This window comes from Tamandua tetradactyla, chromosome 5 (genome assembly GCF_023851605.1).
Source record: "Tamandua tetradactyla isolate mTamTet1 chromosome 5, mTamTet1.pri, whole genome shotgun sequence".
Classification (NCBI taxonomy): domain Eukaryota; kingdom Metazoa; phylum Chordata; class Mammalia; order Pilosa; family Myrmecophagidae; genus Tamandua; species Tamandua tetradactyla.
In genome coordinates this window covers 151857671-151864693 of record NC_135331.1, presented here as the reverse complement: position 1 = coordinate 151864693, position 7023 = coordinate 151857671, and the positions used below count along the sequence as shown (strand labels likewise).

General features: G+C 32.0%; 1 non-coding gene across 1 annotated transcript; it reads left to right on the top strand.

The window, feature by feature from the left end:
* Positions 1-162, top strand: LOC143685483 (U1 spliceosomal RNA). The gene has a single exon (XR_013176705.1). It is a non-coding gene; the product is annotated as a U1 spliceosomal RNA (small nuclear RNA).
* The last annotated feature ends 6861 nt before the right edge of the window (positions 163-7023 follow it).

Here is a 7023-nt window from a genome sequence, read left to right as displayed (position 1 = left end):
ATACTTACCTGGCAGGGGAGATACCATGATCACATAGGTGGTTTTCCCAGGGCGAGGCTTATCCATTGCACTCCGGATGTGCTGACCCCTGCAATTTCCCCAAATGTGGGAAACTCGACTGCATAATTTGTGGTAGTGGGGGACTGCGTTCGCACTCTCCTGAAAAGAACAAGAAAAAAAAATGGCATGTTTAGTTTCCAATTTCTGGCTATTGTGAAGAATGCTGCTTAAAAACATTGCTGTAATTTATTTGTTTGAGACACTGTTGTCACTGACTCGGGGTATATACCCAAAAGTGGGATGGCCAGGTTAAATGGTAATTCTTTTTTAATGTTTTTAGGAACAACATGGTTGCACCACTTTACACTGGATTTCTCATTTCTCTGCATTCCTTTCAACACTTGTTATTTTCTGTCTTTAAATAGTAGCTATTCTTGCAGGTGTAAAGTAGTATCTCATTGTGGTTTTGATTTGCATTCCCCTGATGGCTAATGATGCTGAGCATGTGTCTTTTGTTGATTGGCCATTTGTATATCTTCTTCAGAGATATACAAATCTATTCAAATCCTTTGCATAGATATTGGAATATTAAACTGAACAATCCTTTTAAAAATTCAGAGAGGTTACAACTGAAACTATTATATGATTATTCTAAATCAAGCTCATACTTCTTTGTCCACATTATATTTTTTCTCTTTTTTCCCTTTCAAGGTATCATCTCTACTTTGGCACATATTTCCAGCTTAATATGAGTTTACTTCCCAAATGTATCAAGTAGGTCAATATTAAATAACTCTCTCAATTCCAATTTCATACAAAATTTGCTCTCTTTAAGTATGTCTTTATTGTGACTGAACAATTAGTTTTCCTTTTTCGTAATCAGTTTTAATGCATTGTTTTCAAGATTGAAGACGGGAGGTTAATTTTAGGAAGATAGACACCTTATTGTAAGTCAGTGAGATTATATAGTACAACTTGATACAAGGTGTTAAAGTTAATTTCATTTTATTATTATTTGAAGTGATAATATATTAAAAAGATTTGAGAAACAAGAATTATTTTTTGATATATACTAACAAATCTCATGAGTTTTGATTCAGTTTTCCTAGTACATGAAGCAATTATTTCCCTTTTTCTTATCATCTGTAAGTAGAATAAAATCTATAGTGGGCAAAAACACTCAAAAGATTAACGTGTTTTGAGAGCAATGTAGTAACACACATTACAAAATTGGAGGTGGCTTAGGGAGTTGGTTAAGTCTTGCTGGATTTTTTTTTCTTTTTTTTTGCATGGGGCAGGCACCGGGAAATGAACCCTGGATAACTTTTTATGGAGTAGAAAGCATAAGAATCTACAGAAAAATTTGTGGCTCCCTAGGGAGAATGTTGTAGCCATTAGTTGGGAACAAAGACCTAAAGCAACTAGTGGAAAAGAACAAAAGGACAGTAAGGCATAGGTGGGTGAGGAGGCCAACATGAGAAATATAATGTATGAAAACAATTTTCTCCTAACTCTTTCTAATAATTTGAAGCTGAAGAGAAGCTACTTATTTTTCTACTAGAGGTTCATAACAAAGGGCATAGATTTGCTGGAGATTCCTGCTTTTCTTATTAATTTGATTTATCTAAAGGAGACAGTCATTATGGGTGATGTTATGTTTAAGTATATTTAAAATATATTAACCCAGTTATAAGAACAATGTAACATAATACTGAAGCACTTCTATATTGAATAGTTGATAAAGTCTATATGTGCCAGAGCAGAAAAGCAGTAAGTACATAATGTTAATTTTTACTTAATTTACTTAAAATATTTCTAATTTCCATTCATACTTAACTGATGACATAGCAAAGGAATATAAAGAAAAGATGAAGGCTCCCTTTTGGGACTATGTTAATATTTTATTAGTTTGCATATCTATGATACTTTGAATAATAAATATCCTCACTCACATTTTAAAGTCATATTGCTTACTATTACTAACAATGTGTTTTAGAATATGCAGCAATCAATCGTATGAAAAAAAAGTTTGACACTGATTTGCGCATTTATTTACTGCAGCTCATCAGGAGGGAAAAATCCCTGAGGCATCGAGGAAGATGATGCTGACAGGTGTTTATCCAACTCTCTCCTTTTCACTTTCTGCTCATAAGGAAAACGCATTCCTATTTCTCCAAAGTTATCAACCCCATGAAAGTTTATTTGCTTTTTCCTCATCTTAAACTCCTGCTATTCACACCCAGACAGATTATTTGAGTGCATACTTTGGGGTTTAAGTAATCCCTGACTGAGTAGTCTAATAGAATAATGATAAGATTACAATTTGATGACAAACATGTTTTAAAGACCATTTCTAGGAATTAAGTTGTTAAATGCACTTAAGAGCTTTACCAGGAATTTTAATAATGCTACCATTACCCTTAGTCAAATATCTTTTGAGACCAAAAATTCACTATCTGGGATCTGTTAGTCTTTTAATTTCAAACAGTAAAAAAATAGTATTAGAAACAAGAGGATCACATAAGATCATATATGATGAAAATTGTTAATAATAGCCAGGCTTCTCATTTTAAATAGAGACTATCCCAGGTGGCGGGATGGGGACTCAGTGGCAGAATTCATGCCTGCCATGCCAGAGACCTGGGTTCAATTTCCTGTGCCTCCCATGCAAAAAACAAACAAACAAATGAAAAAACAGACTATACCATACCCCCTGAAATTTTAAATGATTTGAATGAAATCATTCAGGCTTAGGATAATCCATGTAATTGACACACAAAACTTCAAACCCCAAGCCACAACTATATTACAAATTTGAAATTAAATTTTAAAAAGTTTGGTCAAAATCCATTCAATGTGATCAATATAATCCACAAATAGTTGAATGAACTCAAATCAAGTAAGTCACCATAAATACAAAGTTGAAGACTACGTAAAAATAAATCAGATTATGACAACATTAACCTGACTTTAGGACTTGCTATTGTTTCTGTTTAAAGATATTTGTTCAGCATAAAGATTGGCTTGTTAAAGCATGGTTAAGTCCACCTTTGTCTATAGCTGACAAGAGTGTTCAAGACTAATAAACAATCTAAGAAAAATATCACTCCATTGTTTAAATAGTTTCAAATAAAACTGAGCAGAAAAGAGAATAAAATATTCTCATTGTTTTAATAAATTTGTTAATGTATCAAATGATTCTTGAAATAATTAGTGATCAAAGGTTTATTTTATTACTTAAAGTCATGAATTAGAAACAGTAAAGTTTTCTTTTTCTTTCTATTTATCTATATATCTATCTAAATTTGAGTACACATATATGTGTTCATATATATACATACATAATTATGTTTTAACAACTGTCAGAAGGAAGCTGAACTAAGATTAGTATGGTGTGCTGGTTTGAAACTGTTTTGTACCCACAAAAAGCCTTGTTCTTTTTCCTAATCCAGTCTTGTGGGGAGCAGACCTATTGTTTAGGGTGGAACATTTTGATTAGGTTCTTTCCATGGAGAAGTGACCCACCCTATTGTGGGTGAGATCTTTGTGATTAAGTTGTTTCCATGGAGATGTAACCCAGCCAACTATAGATGGGAAATTTTGGTTATGTGGTTTCCATGGAGATGAATCTCTGCCCATTCAAGGTGAGTCAGTCTGCTTACTGGAGTCCTTTAGAAGGGAATCATTTTTGGAAAAAGCTCAGAGGCAACATAGATAAGATGTTTGGAGATGCAGAAAGAAAATGCCTCTGGGTAAGCAGTTTGAAACCAGAAACCAAAGGACCAGCAGATACCAGGTGCCCTCCCATCTCCAAATACCATTGACCCTTCCTGAGTCAAGGTATTTTTATCTGGTTGCCTTAGTTTGGACATTTTTATAGCCTTAAGATTGAAAATGTGTAACAGTAAATTCCCTTTATAAAGTCAACCCATTTCTGATATATTGTATTCCAGCAGCATTAGCAAACTATAGCAGATGGCATCTTGTCCATTTCAGAGACTTGATCACAAAAAGATCAAGGTGGCTTAATATTTTCTTAATATCAAAACATTTTTTTTTCTTCTTGGTTTATTTGAATCTTTCTTTTTTTTTATGTTAAATTTAGTTTGTCTTCCAAAATATCTATCTTTTGAAGTCTTCTTCTGTCTTTTTTTCTTAGATTCCACTGGAGAAAACAGTTTGTTGTTATTTCTTGGATGCAAAGAAGCAGCACCTTTGAATGAAATTAAACACGGTTACAAGAAAACTAAAACTAATCACAACTTATGAAATGAATCTGTAAATCTCTAATTGAAGCAAATCCTTTGTTCAGTAAACTATGAAGATATTTTGCCCTTAGTTTATATAATTAGTTATCCATTTGTAAAAACAAACTCTTCTAGTTACTGTTCCAAATATGCATCTTTATTTATTCCTAGGGCTTTCACTCCAAGGCCATATGATTAGTGTAATAATGATGTATTCCCTTTATTGTTTTTCATTACTGCCTTTTAAAAAGGGAATGCTAAATAGTTGTTTGTTGATTTTAACATTACTGAATAAGTAAAGAAGCATCCATGAAAATTTTATTTTATAATGACATTCATTATAATACCATTATATTTATATTGAAAAGAAAGCAAAGGCATTTTTAAAAGAAATTAATTAGACTGGAAAACCACTATTTATGTAAACTTTTAGCATATTAAATTATTTGAATTAATAAACTATCTGGGCACTCCCAGTTTAAATTGCCATGCAAGAAGTTTTATTTAAATTAAAATTAATTAGAACACAGTTAGTGAATTTATTTTGAGTCCTCTACTTCATAAAATAAAATCACGTGTCCTTCATATCCATGAGCAAAAGCAGCATTAGTGTTGCATCTACTGCCTGCTAGGCCACGTGCTTGGCATTTCAGATACATAACCATATTTAATCTCTCACCTAGATTTTGAGTAAATATTTTTGAGCCCCATGTCCAAAAGAGCCCCCATGTCCAAAACCAAAATAGGAGATTTCAACAATAATTCCAAATCAAAATATTCTGATTCTAGATATGCCTTCAGAGCCCTTTCTATACCTGATACATAACACTATGTGCTTAGCTACCTTAAAAGCATATTGATCACAGTCTGATCCTACTAATGAGTTTAATTACACAGGTATACCTAGGAGAATAATGTCTAGCAGGGAGAGATGTTTGTAAACGAAAACCTACAACTCCATAAGTTTTGTATCAGAAGTCAATAGGGAGAATTATTGAGACTCACAAAAGTATGATTTTTTTATGGCTTGAGTCCATTTCTTAACTGCATCATTGAGAGGAAATCGATATACAATTCAATTTCAATAATATTTTTTGGATTTTCAGGAAACCTACCATAACGTGAAATTCATGAAGGCAAGTTCCTTGCTCGTTTTGTTTATAGATACAAATCTGGTGCCTTGAAAAAGTGTCTGGTATATTATCACTGAATAAATATTTGTTTAATCTGCTAAACATATGAATATTTATATTCTATGATATGCATTTATATATCTGTTGCAGATAGAAATCGTTGATAAATCTATATCGTTATAGTTTTTAAAGAACAAAGAATGATGATCAAAATTTCATCAGTAAAATAAATTAGAGGAAGTACCTTTTTTATTTTTTAATATGAGTCCCTAGTATAATAACCAATACATAGCAGATGCTCAACAAATTGTGGATAAATGAAGTGATGAAACTGTTAAAGAAATAGCATGGTGTCATGACCTATCACCTTCTTAAAGCTTATATGTTACTTAGATTACTTATTCTCAACTATAGGATTCGTTGCTCACAAGAAATATATTTTTGATTGTATTTTTCTCTTTTGGCTTTAACAACTCACAGCAAACTACCTGTTTATATGGTTGGTACCTTCCAGAGATTTTTATTTTCCTTAATAGTAATGCACATGCTTTTTTTTGAGTGGATGTTCCATCTATATGATGTGACTATAAAGCCTCGTGCTCTCATCACTGTATACACTTGCTCTTCAAAGCACAGTTCACAGATCCTAGATAATCCCTTTCAAATTAGCCTCACATAATTTGGGGGTTTTAAACACAAAAAAGTAAAAAACAATGGAACAAATTCTGATACATATTTCCTAATATGAGTCACTGTGTTAAATTCAGAACATAATGTTAACAAACTAACAATCTACCCAATGTCTTTATTGAGTCTATGCCTCATGGTGTAGAATGATTTTTTTTTTTTGTACTATGGTATTCTATTTTTCTTCCAAATCATTGAAAAATTGATCAATGCCTTAAAACTGATTTACTAGAGTAAGAAATTTAATAATGTTTTTAGTTACAAATAATATCAACTAAGCAAACTAAGCACAAATTTAACTTGTATAATATGAAAAATTTCACACACATACACATATGTGAAAATATTACTACATTCAAAGTAAAACAAGAAAAAAAAACTTCACACCCAAATTCCCTTCCTTCCTTTTAACAATTCCTCTCTCTTACCCCTCACTCCCCTTTATCATCCCCATGAAGTCATTAATTTGCTTTATGGATTGATTTGCATTTCCCAGAATTTTGTATACATGGAAATAGACAGTATATACTTTTTAAAATCTGGCTTTCATTACACAACATACCAATTTTAAGTCTCAACCACAGTGTTGCCTGTTCAAAATGTCATTTATTTTTTATTACTGAATAGTATCCTGTTGTATATCCATTGTTTATCCATTCACCTGTAGATACTTATTTGGATTGTTTATTCTTTTTGGCTATTATAAGTAAAGCAACTATATGCATTCATCTCTCTTGGGTAAATACACAAAAGTTGAATAAATGGATCCTATGGGTAGGTGTCAGTTTAACATTTGAAGATACTGCCAAACTGTTTGCCAAAGTTCTTGTGCCATTTTACATTTCCACCAGCAGTATACTAGACTTCTAGTTCTTCTTCCTTTAATACAGCTTATAATAGAATGAGTAATTTCCATTTTAGTAAATTTAATAGATGTGTAGAAGTATACAGAGTTC